This window comes from Sus scrofa, chromosome 8 (assembly GCF_054392235.1).
Source record: "Sus scrofa isolate SSC_HxYL_T2T_F1_AM1 chromosome 8, Sscrofa_HxYL_maternal_Yorkshire_Landrace_v2.0, whole genome shotgun sequence".
NCBI classification, from domain to species: Eukaryota; Metazoa; Chordata; class Mammalia; order Artiodactyla; family Suidae; genus Sus; species Sus scrofa.
Window position 1 is genome coordinate 69795690 of NC_139390.1, and position 21486 is coordinate 69817175.

Here is a 21486-nt window from a genome sequence, read left to right on the forward strand (position 1 = left end):
AAAAGCAAAAGATAGTCCCATTGTCCCTCTGTTAGGATGCATCATTCATAAGCAAGGGCAGGCAGGGTTAGATTGAGAGTCCAATGTTCTGAGGCAAGGCACAATTTGGTGGGCAGGTGTGTTTCTGAATTTAGGCTGTTTTAGTGGTCCATTGATCATGTGGTCTATTTCTAATTTCTCACTAGTATTTAAATATATGTATTGGGTAAAAACAGAAAGTGAGATCAACAGGAATATTAGGCCACTGAAATTAAGACATATTGTATTGGTTTAAACTCTTTCAATGCCTCAACTTATCATCAAGTCCATGCACCTCCATTATGTTAAAAGCCAAACACATGTATTGATCTGTGGTATATTTCTTGGAAACCATAGGGCAGAATGAACCACAAAAGGTTGGGGTGGAAACCATTCTAGGAAATAACTTTTAAGCAAGATTGATATACTAGGAAATTGAAGATAAACAAAAGGGCCTGGAAAGAATTGCTTTGCTGCTCTCAATACAGTAGTGTTTCTCTTGACTCCCACTAGAGTGTAATATCATAAGACATTTCTGGTGACCATCCAGTTTGACAATACACAGAATCAACTTAATCAATATCTGTAAACTAGTTAACTGTGGTTATCAGACCTTCAACTGAATACAACAGAGCTTTTTTTTTTTTTTTTTTTTTTTTTTTTTGCTTTTTAGGGCTACACCTGCAGCATATGGAAGGACCCTAGGCTAGGGGTTGAATCGGAGCTGCAGCTGCCAACCTATGCCACAGCCACAGCAACATGGGACCTGAGCCACATCTGTGAGCTACACCACAGCTCACGGCAATGCCAGATCCTTAACCCACTGAGCAAGACCAGGGATCAAACCCATGTCTTCATGGATACTAGTGTTTGTTACCAACAAGCCACAATGGGAACTCCATTAATTATTTTGATTATTTGGAATTTTGAGTCAAGTTGGAAGGTCACTGGCCATCACTCCCTGAAAGAACCAGATATACTAGGCATAAAAATTATGCTACAGACACAGTAGGATAGCATTTCTCAACTAGGATCCAAGAAAGCTTTAAGGTTTATAATTTCAAAGGAACTTTTTGTGGTTTTATTTCAATGATAATTTAGGGATATTAGTATGACTTGGTTCTACATTTCCTACTACTACTGAATAGTGCCACTTTTGTGTTCAGATTTTTGATTTTATTGACACTAAGTGACCACAGTTTATATTTAAATGTCTAAGGCCATGTTTCTCAATGGTTTTTCTTGTACACTTTTGAGACCTTTAGGGTTCTCCAACATAACCTTGAATGTAGCTGAATGTTTGTAAAATTTTAGGGGTATACCTGAATTTCCTCAAGTGTAAGCAGGGAAAATGCAATTTGCTCTTCTTGAAACAAGGTTTCATATTAACATAAGAAAAAACAACTAGGTATTTTGATGTTTTTTTCATAGGCAGTTCATATTGAAAATTCATAAGGGAATTTTGCAACTGCATATATATACAAGAATGGGTAAGACATATGGTTCATTATGCAAGGGAGTCACAGAGAATATGCACACCAAATACTCTTGACCTATGAAAGTAGTGATTTACTATATTACAGTTGTCAGAAGGCAAGCTTATATAGAGTTCTTTCACACTTTTAAGAAATACTGTTTTTTAAGAAACTATCAAAAGACTTCAAGATATCAAACACATTGATTAATTAAATATACTGTTGCATTAAATTTTTGTTTTAGTTAAAACACTGTGATGTGGTTGTGCTGAAATATACTTTCAAGAAGATATAGTTTAAATTCATTTCCTTTACTTTTTTTTCCCCTCTTCCTATCCCTCCTTTTAGTCATACGTAATTTACATGAAGCCTTTTGGCTAATTTTACTTTAAGGCTCAATTTGGCTGAGCTATCCCCTGTTCAAAACCCACTGAGTTTTATTTCTTAGGTCTTGCTAAAGTGTTGATGGCTGATGAAAACGTAACTGATTACTCTTATCAGCTAATATTTATAAAAGGGGTCTTTAAGAGCTATCCTCAGTTCCTCCATCAAAGAAGGGAGAAATAGAACACTTGAGAATTATTTGCAAACATGAAGGTATTTTAATATTCCTTAATCACTGCATACTCGCAGCTTCTTTTTCTGACAGAGAGAAATATAGTTATTTTTTTCTAAAAGAGCAGTTAATAAGATATCACATTATATAGTTAGGTTTGAGAAACTGGAATTGCAATAAAAAATTTGCAGTTTTACTAGCAAGTTTCTCAAGATATAATCTTAGGAAAGGATAAGGAAGAATCGGCCTGAAATTCCAATATGCATAGCAAAAAATACCAAAATCACCTGTCCTATTATTGATCATGGTGAAAATTAAAGGATTGAGTTAAGCATTCTTTTGACGAAAATACTTAGCAGCACATGAAGTCACGGTTAGTTTTTAATTGGAGGAAAAAGCAATTTCCCCATTTCTGTCCTTAGAAAAGGACAGAATTACTTATTCAGGAAATAACCTGCAGAATACAAGAAAGATCTTGTATAAGTAATGAGAGGTTTATATATAAACCTGCAGTAACTAAATGATTTCAACAGCATGTCTTTAGAACTTATTCAGCTATTTAGAAAAATTCAAGTCTAATAAACTAAAACAAGTACTATAACATATTCCATACTTACTAGAAAGTTTCCTCTCAAGCTATTCTTTGTTTCAGATCCTTTGTAAACTATCTAGTACTAAGTGGGGGAACTAATACATTATTGGATATTCTCCCTTCTTACTATTTGGTATGCTTTAAATAATTTTTTTTTTTTTTTTTGTCTTTTTGCCTTTTCTAGGGCCACTCTCACGGCATATGGAGGTTCCCAGGCTAGGGGTCTAATCAGAGCTGTGGTGACCGGCCTACACCAAAGCCACAGCAACACCAGATCTGAGCCGTCTCTGTGACCTACACCACAGCTCGCGGCAATGCCGGATCCTTAATCCACTGAGCAAGGCCAGGGATCGAACCCGAAACCTCATGGTTCCTAGTCGGATTTGTTAACCACTGAGCCACAAGGAGAACTCCCTAAATAAACTTTTAAACAAAAAGAAAAAAAATTTCTTTCAGTCTTGATTTTACCTTTGCATACATATTTCAACTTGTGATTTTATTATCCCAAATAATTCAAGAGAAATGTTTTTCTTACATATCAATTGAAGGTGCTACTAGAAATATATACCATAGATACCAAAGAGCCTCAAAATCAAAGTACACAAAGTTCTTCAACCTAAGACAGAAACTTTGTCTAAAACGGTAGAACCACTTCAACTAACTTTTCTTTTTTTTTAATTCTTCAGGTTTTTTTTATTATTAAAGTATACTTCATTTACAGTGTTTCTTCAATTTCTATTGTACAGAAAAGTGACCCAGTCATACATAGTCCTCTGTGCAGTACATAACTCTCTAAATTACAGTTTCTAATCAGTTGTGGGTAATTCTTAGAGTCCCAGTTGTTGGAAATTCAAATATTACACTAAGAGATTATCAACATTACTCATTCTTTTTCTCCCTCATATCTACATGATCTTAGACTTTGTGTAAATCCACAAATAGCTTATATATATTTTGTTTTCACCTTGTACAGACCTTTCTCTTTATTTTATATATATGTGTGTGTGTGTGTGTATATATATATATACACAAAGACACACATATGTCTATCCTTAACAATCCATACTCACAACCTTTTGTAAGCATGTAGGAATGATAACTTAGTTCTCATTAGTTAATTTATAGTACTATTTTGCACAATTGCATTCTGAAACAAATCTTACGTTTTCTATACTTTCCTTGCATTCAATATACAGAATCCATCATCAATTAGTATATAAGTAATTAAAAATACTATATGGAGGTCCAGCCAAAGTATATAGATGTTCTGTAAAGAGCCACTTAACCTTCTTCATATCCAGTTGCAATAGACTAAGTGACATCTCACAGGATTCCTTAAAAATGCACTCATGAAACTAGGGTCTTTCTAAAACACCTTTGCGTAACAAACTTTTTCGGGAGATAAGCTGCAATGTCAATGGTGACCCAAATGCTAATTAGATCAGAGTTAATAGTGCTCTAGCCAGATAAATTTTCTATCATTAAGCAATCTTGAGAAAAGAGCACTTTAAATTTAGTGTCTAGTACATTTAATCCAGTTTCATTTTGAAAACTCTCTTCACAAAGTATTTAATTTCAAGACCTGCACTATTGCTTTTGGAATGAATTAGCAATGAGATCCTGCTGTGTAGCACTGGGAACTATGTCTAGTCGCTTATGATGGAGCATGATAATGGGAGAAAAAAAAATGTATACATGTATGTGTAACTGGGTCACCATGCTGTACAGTAGAAAAAAATCGTATTGGGGAAGTCACAATAAAAAAATAAATTAAAAAAATTATTTAGAAATGAAAAAAAATAGTTCCTGATCACTAGCAAGTTGTATGTGATGCTTCGAGTATATTTTCATGCAGATATAATGATGAAACATTTGCTTGCCAAAAAAAAAAAAAAAAGACTCATGAACTTATAGTTATGTGTTCCAGAAAAATTTAACAAGGGATTTCCAATATGGCCTTACATAATTTCCACTTTGTTCAGAATACAATTTACATTATTCCACCCCAGTGTGTTTTGGTCAATTTCTATTTCTGAAAATGTACAAATCTATTAGCTAAGTTATTTTCATAACTAATACTTGAAGAAATATTCCACTTTCATCAAATTTAGAAAACTTGCATATTGGGTAAGGCCAAAGAAATAGTATGGCAGAAAACAATAACTTTTAAAAGAACAAAATAATCTTGAAAGTTATGAGAATGCTAAACTATAGTTACCACACATATACAGTAAGTGTATATTTGACAGTGAAAACACAACCAAAAATTCTGAAAAGACTGATTTATAATAGAAATAAAAATTGAACAGAACATAAGCAAAATATTAATTTGAATTAAGAATAGTCTGTGAGTTTATAATTTCAAATAAATTATTAAAAACATTTCCTTCCTATTGTACTTTGGAGACAATAACTAGTAGACTATTTCTATCAATTTTTCCCCCTAATGATCTTTACTTCAAATGTGGTATGCCAGAAATGCTGTGATATTCAATTTAGCCAATTCTGGGATTATAACCTTGATTTTTCCACTTCCTTCAAAATATCCTTTCAAACCTGTCTTTCACAATTCCACTATCCTTTGCATTACAAAGAGACCTCTGTGGGGGCCCTACTTTCACAACATGGAAATAAGGTAATTAAGAGCGGTCTGCCTCTATTTTCTCATGACTGTGTAATACGGAAAACAATGGGGTCTCCTCTTTCTATTTAGTAATTCCATTCATGCAACAAAGATGTTCAATGTACATGTCACAATATAATAACAGTCTAAATGGATTAAATTGCAGTGTGTATTAAACACACAATTCTCTCTGGCAGATGTATACAGATATTATGCAGGGCATCGCTTAACACTTTTCATATCCAGTTGCAATGCACAAAGTAACACCTCACAGGGTTCCACAGAAACCTACTCCAAGAAACTAAGAAGCCTCTGAAACACCTTTCTGTAACAAATTTTTTTAGCAGTTAAGGCTGCCATATAAAAGGTGAATCATTTGCTAAATCAATTTCATGGCCGTTTGTCAACTCCACCCACCCACCTTCTTTTTTCTTTTTTCCTATCATTCCTTATTATTATTATCATTATTATTTTGACAGAAATCCAGAGAGGCAGAATAATGCTACCCCAATTGAATTCACAGTAGTGGCACTGAGTATATAGGCCCTAGAACTCTCAGGTGGCTAGAGACGTCTGCCAGTTAGCAAGGCCCATATTTGTCATTTGCAGGGCTTGTCTATATTACACCATTCATATCTTTAGTAGCAGTAAAATGCAGGTGACAGCACTCTAATTGTTATAAATTGTTTTTCCTACCAAAACAGTAGCATATTTACACACCTCTTAAAACAGACAGTGGTGGTTTGGGAAAGCAGACTCTTTAAACATTTATTTTGGAGTAATCTTTTTTTTTTGTTTTTTTTGTTTTTTTTTTGTAATGTAGGTTCATTTTTTACTGGGAATTTCAGGAATGCACATTTATGCATGGCCATCCTCCATAAGGTCTCACATACTTAAAAAAAAAAAATCACCCACCGACCACACCTACTCACCCACCCATCCACACTTACTCCACATTTCTATTCGTACATTCATCAAAGCCTGGCAATTAACAGAAGCTTGAAAGTATTTATTTCTAAAGTGCTCTAAAAGCAAAAGGTAAAAAAAATATTTTTTACTTTTTATAGATAATTATAAGATTTTTGTGTTTCCTGAAAAGTTTTGGTTCTTAAAGTATTTGATTATATGAGGCATAAACAGATGAACGTGGTAGAGTATTTACCATGAAAAATGAAGTTCTTAGTAACCTCCATCAGTCAACAGGTTTCATCAGAACACTGATGTTCTTTTCTAAGTTTTAATATTTGGTCTAATAAATGGCCATATGCCGAACTGACACTTCTTGCCACAGGAGATACATGTATTTTAAACAGCTGGCATAGTGCCACATGTAAGCTAGTCCATAACATCAGAAATTAGGTTCTCTGAGTTATCTTAGCTGTTAAGGTGTAAAAAAGACAAAGAGAAGAACTCTAACAAGAAGTAAATGTTCAAGTACAAACTGATGATTGCCAAACTCTTGTCAGTTTATGACAGCCTATGACTGAAAATTGAATGGAATAAAAATGCAATTTTCTTTCAAGTGATTCATTAAAAATGCAGCTTGTAATATCTGAATGTATATGTCTAAAAGTATCTTCTGCAAGAAGCACTAAATATAGTATATGGCTATGCATATTAACCAAAGAGCTTGAGACGTATACTCCACTTACCCACAGTGACACCCAAAATATGGATCAGTGAATATTTCTGTGTTGGAGTAGATGTAGGACTCACTTATGATTTATGTTCTCAGCACTGACACCATCCTATTCTTTCAGATTCAGACTGATATTATGTTCTGTCCCTCTAGTTTTAGATGCTACCAACAGATAAACTAATCCTTTTCTTTGATTGTTTTTCATAGGTGTGGTGGAGCAATGTCTGGCTTTCATACTCAAAGTCTTGGTACAGATACAATGAAAATCTAATTATAATCATGAATAATCAATATTGAAAATATATTTCTAGTTTTTTTTTTTTTTTTTTGTCTTTTTTAGAGCTGCACCCGCAGCATACGGAGGTTCCCAGGCTAGGGGTTTAATCAGAACTACAGCTGCCAGGCTACACCACAGCCACAGCAACGGCTGATCCAAGTTGCATCTGCAACCTACACCACAGCTCACGGCAACACCAGATCCTTAACACACACTGAGTGAGGCCAGGGATGGAACCTTCAACCTCATGGTTCCTAGTCAGATTTGTTTCCACTGTGCCACAATGGGAACTACATATTTCTATTTTTAATCAAAAACACATCTGACTTCAAGAAAAGACCCTCTCTTTGGCTATGGCAAAAAATTTTGGTCCTGATTCCACATATTTTTATCTGCTCTAGGGAAAATGTTACTTTCTACTGTAAGTGGCAAGTGTCTTTTTTTCAAACAACTTTCAAATTTTGCTAGATATGGAACTTACTGGGAAAGTAAAGCATCCTTTAAGGTGTGATTCCAATGGCAGCTGTTAAAGGAGAAGCATGGAAATATAGTTGTTTTGCTTGAATAATAAGTTTGAGAATTAAATACACAGCACTTTTTGGACACCTAATATAATTATATCTATCCCAAATATTGTTGCATTTGATTTAATAAAGGCCGAGGATGGAAAACTCTCCTTGTGTTATGAAAGATTTACTCATGATTTGTCATAAAATATCAAAGAATCACATATTATATTTGGACTGTGATTCCATTTTAAATACCAGCTAAATATCAAATGTGCCACAGAAAATTAAATATTTTTATTAATCATTAACACTAAATCTATTTCTATTTAATATTCAATCTTCTTGGTTCAAAATTATGTTTTATTCTACTTTAACGAAAATATCAACAGAAGTTTTGAAACAACTATCATTCAATTTACAGAGAAAAACTATTTCAGTAAAGTACTTGCCTTGAAAAGCAGAGAACAACTAATTTCAGTAAAGTACTTGTCTTGAAAAGCAGAAATATCATATCAACAGAAATAATATCCTAAAAATGCATTTTCAAAGGTATCACTTTCTCATAAATAATGAAAGAAATGAATCTATTAATGAACTTTTGATTTTATGAATATTATATTACATTTAAGATCATAAGTATTTCTCTAGTGATTTTTCAGCTTTAATATACTGTTTTAATCATTAAAGAATCAGCACATATTCTAATACTAAATATGACTAGTTACTTCCTTTTATCATGATGTACATTTAAAAATAACTTTTCTTATTTTCTTAAGCATAGAAAGATCTAAAATGTTTAAAAGCAACATTTAACCCACCAATTTTATTTCAGAGAATAATATATCTATGCAAACATGAAACTGTCACAAATGCATATCTCAAATATATACTTTGAAGAGATTAGTAGCCAATGAAGCTATTGTAATATCAATAATATTAAGGAAAAAAATAAAACAAAAATATTCAGATTAGGCTCATAATATTCAAATAAATACTTTATAAAATTTTTAACCTCCCCCCCAATTATTTACAAAGCCAAATGCAGTAAATATTTGGTAAAGGGGAAATTAATTGGTTTTCTTTCATGAATTTAAATGACCATTTTTGTCTTATAGGAATTAACCCAACTATTTTCCAAGTGTCCTTTCAAAAGAGTGGTTTAAAATGAAGAGAGAAAAATATACCTTTGCAAGGTAGATACTATATTTAAGGATCATAAAAGGAAAAAAAAATCAATGTTTTAATAGAATAAAACATAAAGAAAAACTTCCCTTGCTCTTAAGTTATTAAAACAATGTTGAATTTGAGGTTTCACATTTAAATCCTTAGAGAATATAAGTATTTCTGGGACAACTTTAATTGGGATCAGGTAAATTCAGGTAAATGAAAAACAATTAAAACAGGATTGTTTTGCATTGTTTTATTCAAAAGACGCATGAAAAATGGGAATATAGTACACACACAAAAGAATAAACAAATGGACCCTAAATCATTCACTTGTTATGGAAATATATAAGTACATTTTTAAAAGAGTTTCTATATTTAACATGCATAAGTTTTACCATTTCACCTCAAAATTGACTATCTGGAAGTTAAGTTGGTATATAGCCCCTAATAAGATGATTTCCAATCCTGGTTTGGCACATCCTCATCTTTTAGTCCTAGAGATAACATAGTTTAAAGTTTGATTTTTAATTTTTTAAATTAAAAAATTAAGCTTAGAGTTTAATCAAACATTTGGCAAAATTTTACAATATTCCTTGCTATAGAAGATTCCTTTTGGAATGAATAAAAATATATACAGCCCAAAATTTCCACAGTGACAAAAAATTTACTAAATGAATGTGTATGTGTGTGTGTGTGTGTGTGTGTGTGTGCGCACGTGTGTGTATGTAAAACCTCCATTCAGGATGGGGGTTGGCCTACAGGTATATACATACATACATAAATATATATTACTGACCAGAAAGGAGGCCAGACCACTGGGCAACAGTGTAACTTACACACTCCTTGAGTTCAAAGTTCTTCCCTCCTTCCAACATATGCTTCCTTACAGAGGATGCTAAGACTGAACTTCTACCTGTATCCTTAATTTTAAACTACACCAGGATCAGGGGCTTTGACAATTTATCAAGTATTAAGATCTAGAAAGCTTTAAAATCAGAAATATCAGGTTACTGTATACAATCTCAGAACAGCACTAATGAATCATGGAATTATTGCAAGTCAAGAGATGGCACCCAGCTTTCTGAATCTAGTCATACAGTCTGAGATCTGCTGCTTGGTTGTAACTCTCCAGGGTGATGGCCTTGGGCTTCTCAGACTACCTCCTTCCAGTCTACCCTCATACACAAAGACACATGAATCTTCTTTTGATCCCACTTTCCTGAGCCTTGAAATGGACCAAGATCGTAGCTCTCCTTTCCAGAATAATCCTTATTAAACATCTCAGTTTCATTGCTCTAAGATAAAAAAGGTCATTGTCTAAGGATGAAGATCAGCTAAAGAACAGACATCCTCTCACCTTCTCAGATAAAAGACATAGCTAATCATGAGGATTCTGTAAGATTTCATCTCTGAAAAAAAAAAACCATGGCAACGTTTGTCTATGTGTATTTTAAACTACTGTATGAATTTACTTTCAATTGGTTACCATATCATAGTTTGTTCAAACACCAATACAAAGAAAACTCCTAATATTCCATTAACTTGTCATATTTTAATAGTAAGTTTTAGGTTATGATACACATTGAGGAGAAGGCAGAGTAGATGAAAGAAACATGCAGTGAGAAGATGTTATGGTTTCTGGAAAGACTGTGTGTGATATAACCAGGAGAAACAAGAAAGACGAACCTTCATTGGTCTCCTTCTCTCCCCCAACCCCTTCTCCCTTTCCTTCCCCTTCCTTCTTTCCTCTTTCCCACGATCCTACTTAACTTAGTAAACAGAGAATTTTCTTCTAAAATCATTTCTTCATGAGAGAAAGTGATAAGGGAGGAACAGAAAAGAAACAGGAAGGTTTCTTAGAGTAGTTAAATGAGAAAAAATGTAAGGCACTTAAAGTACCTTAAACATGATACCATAGAGATGATAAGGCAAGATGCCCCACTTAACAGTAAAATGCAACGTATGGCTCACTTACAAGGAAAATAATTTAAGAAATTTATATTTCCTAAATGCTCTGAATCAACAGGTTTAAATTAGGTTTAATGAACTTTCATGCAATTTAGAAGAAGATTATCACAGGACTGTTTTGGAGATTTCTCACAAAACTGACTGCTTGAGAAGGTGAATGAAACTGTCAATACATTGATTCTTTCACTTTTCTTATTAAGCATCAAGGCTTAAATAACACTAAAAAATGAACAATTTCAAGGGATTGCAAGGAGAGGTTTGTGCCTCAAACAGCACTTTAGCACTCTTTGTTTTCATGTTTTCCAATCCTTGCTTCCTTTTTTTTTCTTAACTGTAGCACTCACAAGAACTTACCTTTCAATTTAAGTTCATTTTTTGAGCTCTTAAGTATCTATTGTTCTTCAGTACAGATGTACATTTTAGTCACGGGGAGTTTGTCTTAATGTTTGTTTTGTTTATGTTTTTTAATTTTTTCTTTTTTTCTCCAGGTGGTCAGAATTCTGCACAATAGTATTTCAATATTTGTGAGCAAAGTCAGATTAATTTCCAAAAATTATTTTTATATTATAAAGTAAACAAATTAGAATAAGTTTTCCAAAATCATGTTATATATATTCCATGTGAGAAATAAAATTCTCTAATTACTGTAATTTCTGTTCTACATCACCTTCAATGCTAACTCTTAAAAGCAAATTTTGAATGAATAAAACCATTGTAATTGAAGCACATATTGATATAAATGGCCTAGGATATGCTGTTTTCTCTATCATTTTTTATGGTTGTGTAGTTGAAAATATTTTTAGAAATAACTTGTGATCCTAGTGAAGATTTCAGTAAATTCTACAGTGCAATACAACTATAAAGTATGAATCATTTTTTCATGATTCAAAACTGATGCCTTTATAGAGCTGTAAAGAAAATAAGTTCTTAAGGAGTGAAGAACTTAATTATGCAGTAAGGGTAACTATGAAACAGTTCTCTACCTGGAAGGATGTTTTCTGTTTGATTTTACTGACTGGTCATGAATTTCTCATGTTCCTCTTTAAACTTCATCCCCAATTAATGATGTGGCTTCTAGGCTCAAGCCAAGAGTACAAAGGCTTACTTTTATCTTTAGAAGATTTTCTCCCCAAACCATTCTGCAATTAGTTTTCAAGTATATACTTACAGATATAGTAATTTTATTATTTATCATAATGTCATCATACTTAATATTAGTTATTTTATCACTTTAAGCTGTTACTCAACCTCCAATGCAGGCATTCTTAGAAGTAAATACATGGACTAGAAACAGAATTAAGTCTTGATATTTAAACTTAAGTCCCAACCACATCTAATAGCCTCCAAGCATGAATCATCCCAGTAATAGGTGAAATCAATGGAAAAAATTTAGACAGTACAAGTCATGCTTGTAAATTTCTATCACCTTTTATGATATCCTGAGGTATATACAAATTAAAAAGTTTACATAACTATTGTGGCTATAAACCTAGCTCTCTGCAGAGTTTCCCTCTGCTTATGTATATGGAGTCCAACAATCATGAGTGCATAAGGAAACAGAAATAGAAAAAAGTAAAATGAAGACAGTGTGTCCTTCACTCTCACTATTTGTGTAATAAGTTATCATAGTTATCACAACAATTCTGTAAGGTGTATTTAAATATATTTCAAAAGCTTTGAAAATATCTTCAAGTTTTATATTCAGAAAATAAGCAGACCATGACTCAAAAAGATACATGTACTCCACGGTTCATTGCAGCACTATATACAATAGCCAAGACGTGGAAACAACCTAAATGTCCAATGACTAAGGAGTGGATAAAGAAGAAGGGGTACATATACACATGGAATATCAGCCATTAAAAGGAAAGAAATAACAGCATTTGTAGCAACATGGATGGACCTAGGAATTATGCTAAGTGAAGTCAGTCAGACAGTGAGACACCAACATCAAATGCTATCACTTACATGTGGAATCTAAAAAAAGGACAAAATGAACTTCTCTGCAGAACAGATACCGAGTGTGAAAAACTTATGGTTTCCAAGTGAGACAGGTTGGGGGGTGGGGGGATGCACCTGGGGTTTGGGATGGAAATGCTATAAATTGGGTTGTGATGACTGTCGTACAACTATAAATGTAAAAAATTCATTGAATAATTTTAAAAAAGTAGAAATATAAATATTTGTTTAAATGGACATTTATTGAAATGTCATTCCACAAAGAATAAAGGTCATCTGAATGTCCAAGAACAGGTAAATACATAGCTAGTATATACATATCTAGAGATATTACGTGGTCATTAAAAATCACTTTCTCGGAAAGTACTGGGTGCCATGGCAAATGCTCCAATAACGCTCTGAGATGTCGAGTGTTTCTGGGAAAGTCTGTCACCTCCTGACATTTCCTATAAAGCCCTGCAACTCCAGATGAATTCTCTGGTGTCCCACCTGCAGTTCAAGGTCAGGGTTCGGGAAAGTCTAACCTTAAAATCCCTGGTTTTACTGGACAGTGTTTCTCTTCTAGGGACAAAGAAATGAGGCTGGTATAGGGGTATAACTTAAACAGTATCCCACAAAAAAGTGGAAGATCTAAATTGTGATTTTACTAGCTACTGAAAAGGATAAATCCAGGAAAACAATGTAAAGAGTCAAGCAATTTTAGGAGAGAGAAATCCACATAAAGCACACACGAACTAGAACAAGCAAGCAGATCAGAAGGAGAATCCCAACATGAATCACAACATGACTTCTCTCCCAGTGAAGTTGAGCAGGCCACATTTTACAGCATCTTCCTGCTCAATCCTGTGGTCAGCAGTCTCAGTGCTGGGACTCCGACCAAGCTGAGTAGTCCACCATGTACCTCCTCCTTCACTGCACAAATCCCACCCCTCAGCAACTTTATGACACAGAAATCATCTAGTCTCCCCACCTACTACTTCCGTAACTCAATATGGAGATGGCAACCAATCTGAATTATCTACTACATAGTGAAGCTACCTATTTACAAATATCTATTCAGGGTCTCAATGGTTTTCTCCTTATACCTTCCTCCAAGGGATGGGGGCATCATATTTAGCATTAGAGTGGTTTATTTCCACCCATGAGTTTTGCCACTTCTCCTTCTCCTATAAAGGAAAAGGATCAAGCTCATAAGCAGATTTAGTTTTAAATATATGACCTTGTTACTAACTCAAGAGCAACTTCCCCATAACTATCCTAAGATAATGAGAACTACCTGAAGATATTTTGAACTCTATTCGAAATAATAATATAAAATTAATCAAAGGCCTGACACTTTCCAACTTCGGTCTAAACTTAGAAACATCCCTGTGGCAGAGCTCTGCATCCATGTGGAGAAAATGGTGAAGAATAATAGTAAGACACGTACAGAGTATATACAATGTGGAAAGTGCAGTTACCTTTCACCCAAAGAGGCTTAGCATCTTTCCAGTCATCTCTCTCTGATTTGTCCAACAGGTTAAATGTCATCCCTAAAGTATGTATGCATTTGAGTGTAAAACATAAACGTGAGGAACTAAAATATCCTGTTAACTCACCACAGACTTTGACGTGCTTTATTTTCTGCTACGAATTGTCACTTACTTGATAACTCTATTCACTTGGGAAATCTCTCTCCCTAAACACACAGGCAAAGTTTGTGAAGTTAGAATGGGCAGGCATCTGGAGTAGCACCCCTGGGAGTTCAGGCCTTCACTTCATACCTGATGCAAATGTTTAGTCCCTTGTCACTTCACTCCAAGTTCATCAGTTTGAGTGACATCTCCAGACCAAGAGAGTGAAAATTTTATAGACCACAAAAACAGGAAAAGAAATCCTACTTTTCTTGAACATGTATATATCTTGCTAACACTGTTACTAATAGAACGTCTGCATGTGCATTTTATTTCCAATCAGAGAAACATTTGCTAAAAATCATATCTGAAGGTAAGGTTTATTTTTATAATTATTATTATTTTATTCATTGAACACAGATGTATGTTTAATTTGCTATCACTATAATTTTAATCTATTTACTTAAGAGCAAATTTTATATTTGCTGACTATATAGTTTTTTTAAATCTATATGAGAATTCCTCTTGTGGAAAGACTATTTTTATCTATTGTACCTCAGTATTTACAAGGTATCTTTAATTAATACTTTTAGCTATGTTCATTCATGTGCTATTAGGCAGTTCACTTCAAAGGCTTTTATAAGCCAGTGACAATTACAACATTTTAGGAGATTAAAAAAGTCTGCTATATCATGTGTCTATAATTACACTTCTTAAAGCTCATAAGGGGGTTGATGTGATGTTTAGCAGGACTATGGCAGGAAAAGTCTTTCCACTGTCAGTTAATTTATATTATTATAATTTAAGCCCAATATATTTATTATTCCTCTTGAAAGTTTCAAGCAAATTCTGCATATTTACCATTATTTATATCTCAATCAGAAATAGACTAGATTATTTACAAGTAGGCTTCATTTTAGACAAAACCATTACCTTACACATGAAGAAACACAACCACCTAGACTAGCAGTAGAAGCCCAGTCACAATTTCTGGAAATTAGTTTAAAGGAAAAAGGTCAAAGGGAAAATATGTACTTAGCATTAAAACTGAGGTGCCCTTACAAAACCTGTCACACTTCTTCACACCAGATTGTGAAGTTACCCATTACACTAGAAATAATCTCCAAGAATTCAGGAACTCAAAGAACTTTGTTCTTTGTTCAACCTGTGTTTCTTGCAATGGCATATCTAGTACTTAATTGCCCTCAACTAATATTCATTGAATAATTTAAAACATGTTAATTATTAAAAAAGTTTAATATAAAAAAGTGGGTTATTTCTTGAGATATATCAATATACCATATGTATATTTAATGTCTAACTCTCTTAACTATCTGTCTAATCCTCACACCCTTTCCAAATATGTAAATCTTTGGGGATTATCTACAAGTTTCTGGTATATACTCTTCCTAACATACCTCCACCCCAGCCTCGGCTGTTTTTTGTAATACATACGTAAAACGGTCTTGCTACTCCTAACCTTTTAAACTGATTAAAATTGATGGCTGTGGTTTGTTCCACCTCCCTCTCTCCCAAGGAAGTGTTCTGACACAACCCACTGGTGGAGGAGTCAGGGAAGGTGCAGGGCAGGTAAGCCACCAGGGGGGGCTCAGTGCTGAGTCTCCCAAAGCCATCACTGGGAAAAGAAGGCAGGGCCGGGGCACGTCATCTGCAAGCAGCCAGGGTTGCCTGTGGAGGGCCTGGACAGTCCCAGGAAGCAGAAGGAGACAGACACACAGCTCAGATGAATGGCCAATGAGCACAGGCTCCGCAGGATCTGAGCCAATGATCTCTACAAGTTCAGGGCAAAATGTTAACAACAATTAATGTACTGAAAACTTGTAAACACTTCTTCTGTGTAAACAATGTATTTAAATTAAAGTTGTATTTAGGTAAAGATATCTGCAATGAAAAGTGTGTATGTTGTTTAACTTTTTTATTTTTTATTTTTTTTAATAAAAGGGGAGAAAGACAGGACACATTAGAAAACAGGTTTTGAGGTTTACCAAGAAATTAATACATAACGAATATTTAGTGTCAAGACTTAGGCAATTAACTTGGCAATACACTAAAAAAATATAAGAGAAGAACTACACAAAATACCCCCAATGTTGCTTTTATTCATTCTAGCATTATTCCTGAATCTAGAGTTATAGCTTTCTTTTGTAGAGACTTCTATATTGGCTTAAAATGCTAAAGCCTACTATTAAAACCAGTAAGAGTATATTTTTGCTTATAATCAAATACTATACTATACTAGCTCGATCCTTAATTAGACTTTAAACTAGAAAATATAGCTGAAGTTCGAAACAATTACTTTATTTAGTTTTTTGAAATGTTAACCTAAGATAGAAATTGCTATATAAAGCATGCTTTTACAGCTGGCAGGTATGGTACTTTCCTTTAGTACTTGAAAATGAAAAATATTGTTTTCAAAGGTGATTAAAACGTTTTTATGGGAATTCCTTTTTCTTTAACTACAAATATCTAAATGAGCAGTTTAGCATGAGAATGTGGAATTTCTACGATTTCATCTCCTGTGTTATGTTGTCAGTGTTGTTCTTCTAATGCATGACTGAATAACTAGAGGACAGAGAAGAGGTATTTGCATGTAGAAGTGTAGGTCTTGGGGTGGATGGATGTGCATAGCCATTTCACACTGCCATTTCAGGGTTGTGGCAGCATAGCTTAAAGTTTCAATGTGAGATGCATGACTATTGGAATAAATGTGTGCAATCACATTTAGAATGTCTGGCTATGCTGCTGGTGCTTCATAACATTTTCAAAATAGTTCCTAATTAAATCAGGAATATGATTTCTCTTATTACTCATTGATTTTGTTTTCCCCATATTTGATATAAGGAATATTCAACATATCAGTGCTTAACATAATTCAGTCAGCGTGATTCAAATCAGACCATTTCCGTTTCTTCAAGAGCTGATTTCCAAACAACATGTGTCCATTAAAAAAAAAAAAAAAAAAAAAAACTGAAAAAAAAAATTCTGCTTTTTCTGAGCATAACAATTTTAAGCCAACAAGAATAGGACTTATTATTATTGAGTTAGCCTATTAGCGAAGACACAAACATAGATCAAAGTGCTAAAAATAATTCTTCAGGGATCATCATTTAAAGAGCAAGTAACTTAGGCAAGTGCAAATACTGAATATACAACAAAGATTAGAGGATTTCTCCATTCATTTAAATACCTAATCCCTTCTATTAATATTTGAAAAAAAAGCCCTAAAGTGTATATAGTTGATGGTAAATGTGTATAAACTAATCAACCTGAAAATAATCCAATGATTTCATTTTTAAGAAGAGACAGAGATCGTTTTAACAGAGTTCTAAAACTTGAATAATGTTCCAAAACATTCAAATTCTCTGCATTTACTTAAATTAAAAAAAAAAAAAATCTATGACTATAATCCATGAGGACACAGGTTTGATCCCTGGCTTTGCTCACTGTGTTAAAGATCCGGCATTGCCATGAGCTTGTCTGTAGGTCACAGACAGGCCTCAGATCTGGCAATGGTGCGGCTGTGGTGTAGGCCGGCGGCTACAGCTCCAATTTGACCCCTGGGAACCTCCATATGCCGCGGGAGCAGCCCTAAGGAAAAAAAGACCAAAAAAAATTCTAATACCTTACTTTACTCATACAAATGTAAAGCTGAAAATAAAATTATTAGTTTACAGTGGCTACACCTATGAAACCAGATAATATTACAAAGTTAATTCAAACAAAATTATAGAAAGCATAAAATTCAAATTAACAATACTATTAATGCAAGATTGTGAGCTGCAAGTCAGATGCTTATGTTTGACTCAACTCTCTGTCATTACATGGGGAACTTCTGAGTTCAACACAAGGTGATAATTCAATCCTCTTGAAACTATTCTATATTTAAAGTGTCATGAAAGTTTTATTCATGCAATTGGCATTATTTTCATTTGGCGTTTGCTTGGGCCTGCAACAAATGACCTGGCCCCATTCTTTTACCTGTTTTTTTGTATTTTTTTTTAATATAATGATTTTTTTTCCATTATAGCTGGTTTACAGTGTTCTGTCAATTTTTATTCTTTTACCTTTACTCTGAATAATTAATATTTAGGTAAATTAAATCTGCATACAGGGCTTATTGGAAAAAGTACATGAGTAGACCTAAAGAAAATGTTTGTTTAGCCAATAGTCAGTTTTAGAACAAATTACTTTTTGCTATAGTCTGAATGTTTGTGCTCTCTCTCCCCCAGTTCCTATATTGAAATCCTAACCCTGAAAGATGATGGTATTTGTAGGCGGGGCCTTTGGAAGGTACTTACATCATGAGTGTGGAGCCCTCAATAACGGGATTAATTCCTCTTTAAAATGAAGCTCCTCAGCATCCCTACCCCCTCTAACCACGTGATGACAGGGAAAGAAAGAGCAGTCTCCATCTGGAACAGGGCTTTTATCAGACCCCCAATATGCCAGCATCATTATCCTGAACGCACCAGCTTCCAGAACTGTGAGAAATAAATGTTTGTTGTTTATAGCCATCTAGTCTCTGCTATATTCTTACAGCACCAAAAAAGGCTAAGGCACTTTTATTTTTTAGATTTTTGTTCTAATTAAAACATAAAATACAAACCTCCTAATAAAGATGGTTAGGGACCAGAAGAATACATCCAGGAAACCCATTTCTGAAAAGCACTGTACTAAGCCAATTTGTCACTTCAAAAAATGTACTGAAGCTCTCATGTAAAGTGACTTACCCATGGTCATCTGTATCTGGCAGAGAAGGTTTCTGAGACACCATTTACCACCCTTGTCTTCATTGATCTATCTTGGATCTTTGAAACTGAAATTTTCATCCTATGAGTTTATAGAGATTACATAGACTAAAGGTAATGAGTTTTAGGAGTTCCAGATGTGGATGAGTTAACCACTGAGCAAGGCCAGTGAGTTATGAACCCAACTAGCATCCATGAGGATGTGGGTCCAATCTCTGCCCTCACTCAGTGGGTTAAGGATCTGGCATTGCCATGAGCTGTGGTGTAGGTCACAGACGCAGCTTGGATCTGGCATTGCTGTGGCTGTGGAGTAGGCCTGCAGCTGCAGCTCCAATTTGACCCCTAGACTGGGAACTTCCATATGCTGCAGGTGCAGCCCTAAAAAGCAAAAAAAAAAAAAAAATAAAATAATAATAATAATAATATATATATATATAAAAATAAAGGTAATAAGTTTTAAAATATGTATGTTAGTCATAGGGACATTTAAAATTCTTGCTTATCCTAACATAGGTAGGCTAAAATTCTATAAATGGTTTTGATTTAAAAATGTCTTCAATGCATTTTACTTCCTTAAATGAAATACAGGCTAGAAATAGTTAATTTATTACCATAATAACTATTTCATACTAATTTAATGGAAGGTTTCTAAATGGACTTGTATTAAATGCTGAATTTGTGAGAAAAATGTCTGTTTTAACAATGCTTTGTTTATAATTCTTCACATTTACACATTTAAAATTATAACAAAATTATCTTAGTTACAAAGTCTAACTAAAATATAGTGGCAAATAGTCATGTTTGATTTTGTGGGAATGCATATGAGTGTGAATATATGAGAAGATGGATTTGAGGCTATGAGTATATTTCAAAAACCAGGGCTGGGTTGCACCAAACATTTGCAAATTCATTTAGGAAAATAAATATAAAAGGAAATCTATGTGTTCTGAAGGAAAGAACAGATTTAAGAGACTGAATCCAGCATTGTTAATGTGGTAACTACAATATGGGTAGAAATTTCCATGAGACAAACAATTTATAACTAATTTTCCTGATGCCACAATTCTATTTTAGGCTTAGGCAGGGGAATAGGTATTTTTAACTACATCTTATGTAACTTTCCATTTCAAACTGTAGGCTCTAACTTGAATGGAAAACTATACATTAAATAAGAAAAATAGGGCATTCTATCCTCATAAAATATTTTATCTTAGTTCCATCTTCCTCTGGAGGACAATGACTAAAATATTATTGTTTGAGTATCAGAGCTGACTAGCAATGAGGGGGGAGAAAAAAAAAAAAGAATACAATCTCAAAGATTTTCCTAAACTTAGCTTATGGGGGAAAAAAAAAGAGAATTTGTTTATGGACAAATTATCAAAAAGCAATAAACTGGAGTGCCTTGCTGCAGTTGAAATTTTCTGATAACTGTCTTCCAGACAAGTGAAGGTTACAGAGATATCTATGAAAGTATCTTGTGTAGTCCCTGGGGAAGAGGGAAAGTTAAAATTGCATTCCAACATCTCTTGCAATTGGCTTGTTGCTGGGCTGTGTAGGGTAATCTCAGTCATATGATTTATATTAAAAAAAGATATAGAAAATTTAACAACACACCCATGTTTACGGAAAACTCCGTCTGCAGTGGTGTAGAATGAAGGCAAATTGAACCTAGTGCTAGATGACTTTCTGTTGATTCTACATCTCTGAATTATGTAACAAAGCATCATTTCTTTTCTTTTCTTTTTTTTTTTTTTTTTTTGTCTTTTTGCCTTTTCTAGGGCCACTCCTGTGGCATATGGAGGTTCCCAGGCTAGGAGTCCAATCAGAGCTGTAGCTGCCGGCTTACACCAAAGCCACAGCAATGCGGGATCTGAGCCACATCTGCAACCTACACCACAGCTCACGGCAACGCTGGATCCTTAACCCACTGAGCAAACCCAGGGATCGAACCTGAAACCTCATGGTTCCTAGTCGGATTCGTTAACCACTGAGCCACCACAGGAACTCCCAGAGCATCATTTCTATGTTGTCTTTGCCACCTTCACTCTCCCTTCCTTCTATCCTTGTCTCCTTTATATGAGAGAAGGGAAAATACAGGAACTCGAATTGAGGCAATGTGTTCTTTCCTTGTTTTTAATTCTACAGTAAAAGTTTTACTAAACTATTAATCAACAGGCATATATTCTTATTTGCAAATATACACACATGTTCATTAAATTCATTTTAAAATGTTTCAGGTTAAGAAACAAAATGGAGTTCCCATTGTGGCTCAGTGGTTAGTGAACCCGGCTGGTATCCATGAGGACACAGGTTCGATCCCT

General features: G+C 34.1%; 1 protein-coding gene across 16 annotated transcripts in view; it reads right to left on the minus strand.

Moving 5' to 3' along the window:
• Positions 1–21486, minus strand: part of EPHA5 (EPH receptor A5) — a 319713-nt gene that overhangs the window by 211206 nt on the left and 87021 nt on the right. The window lies entirely within an intron of this gene.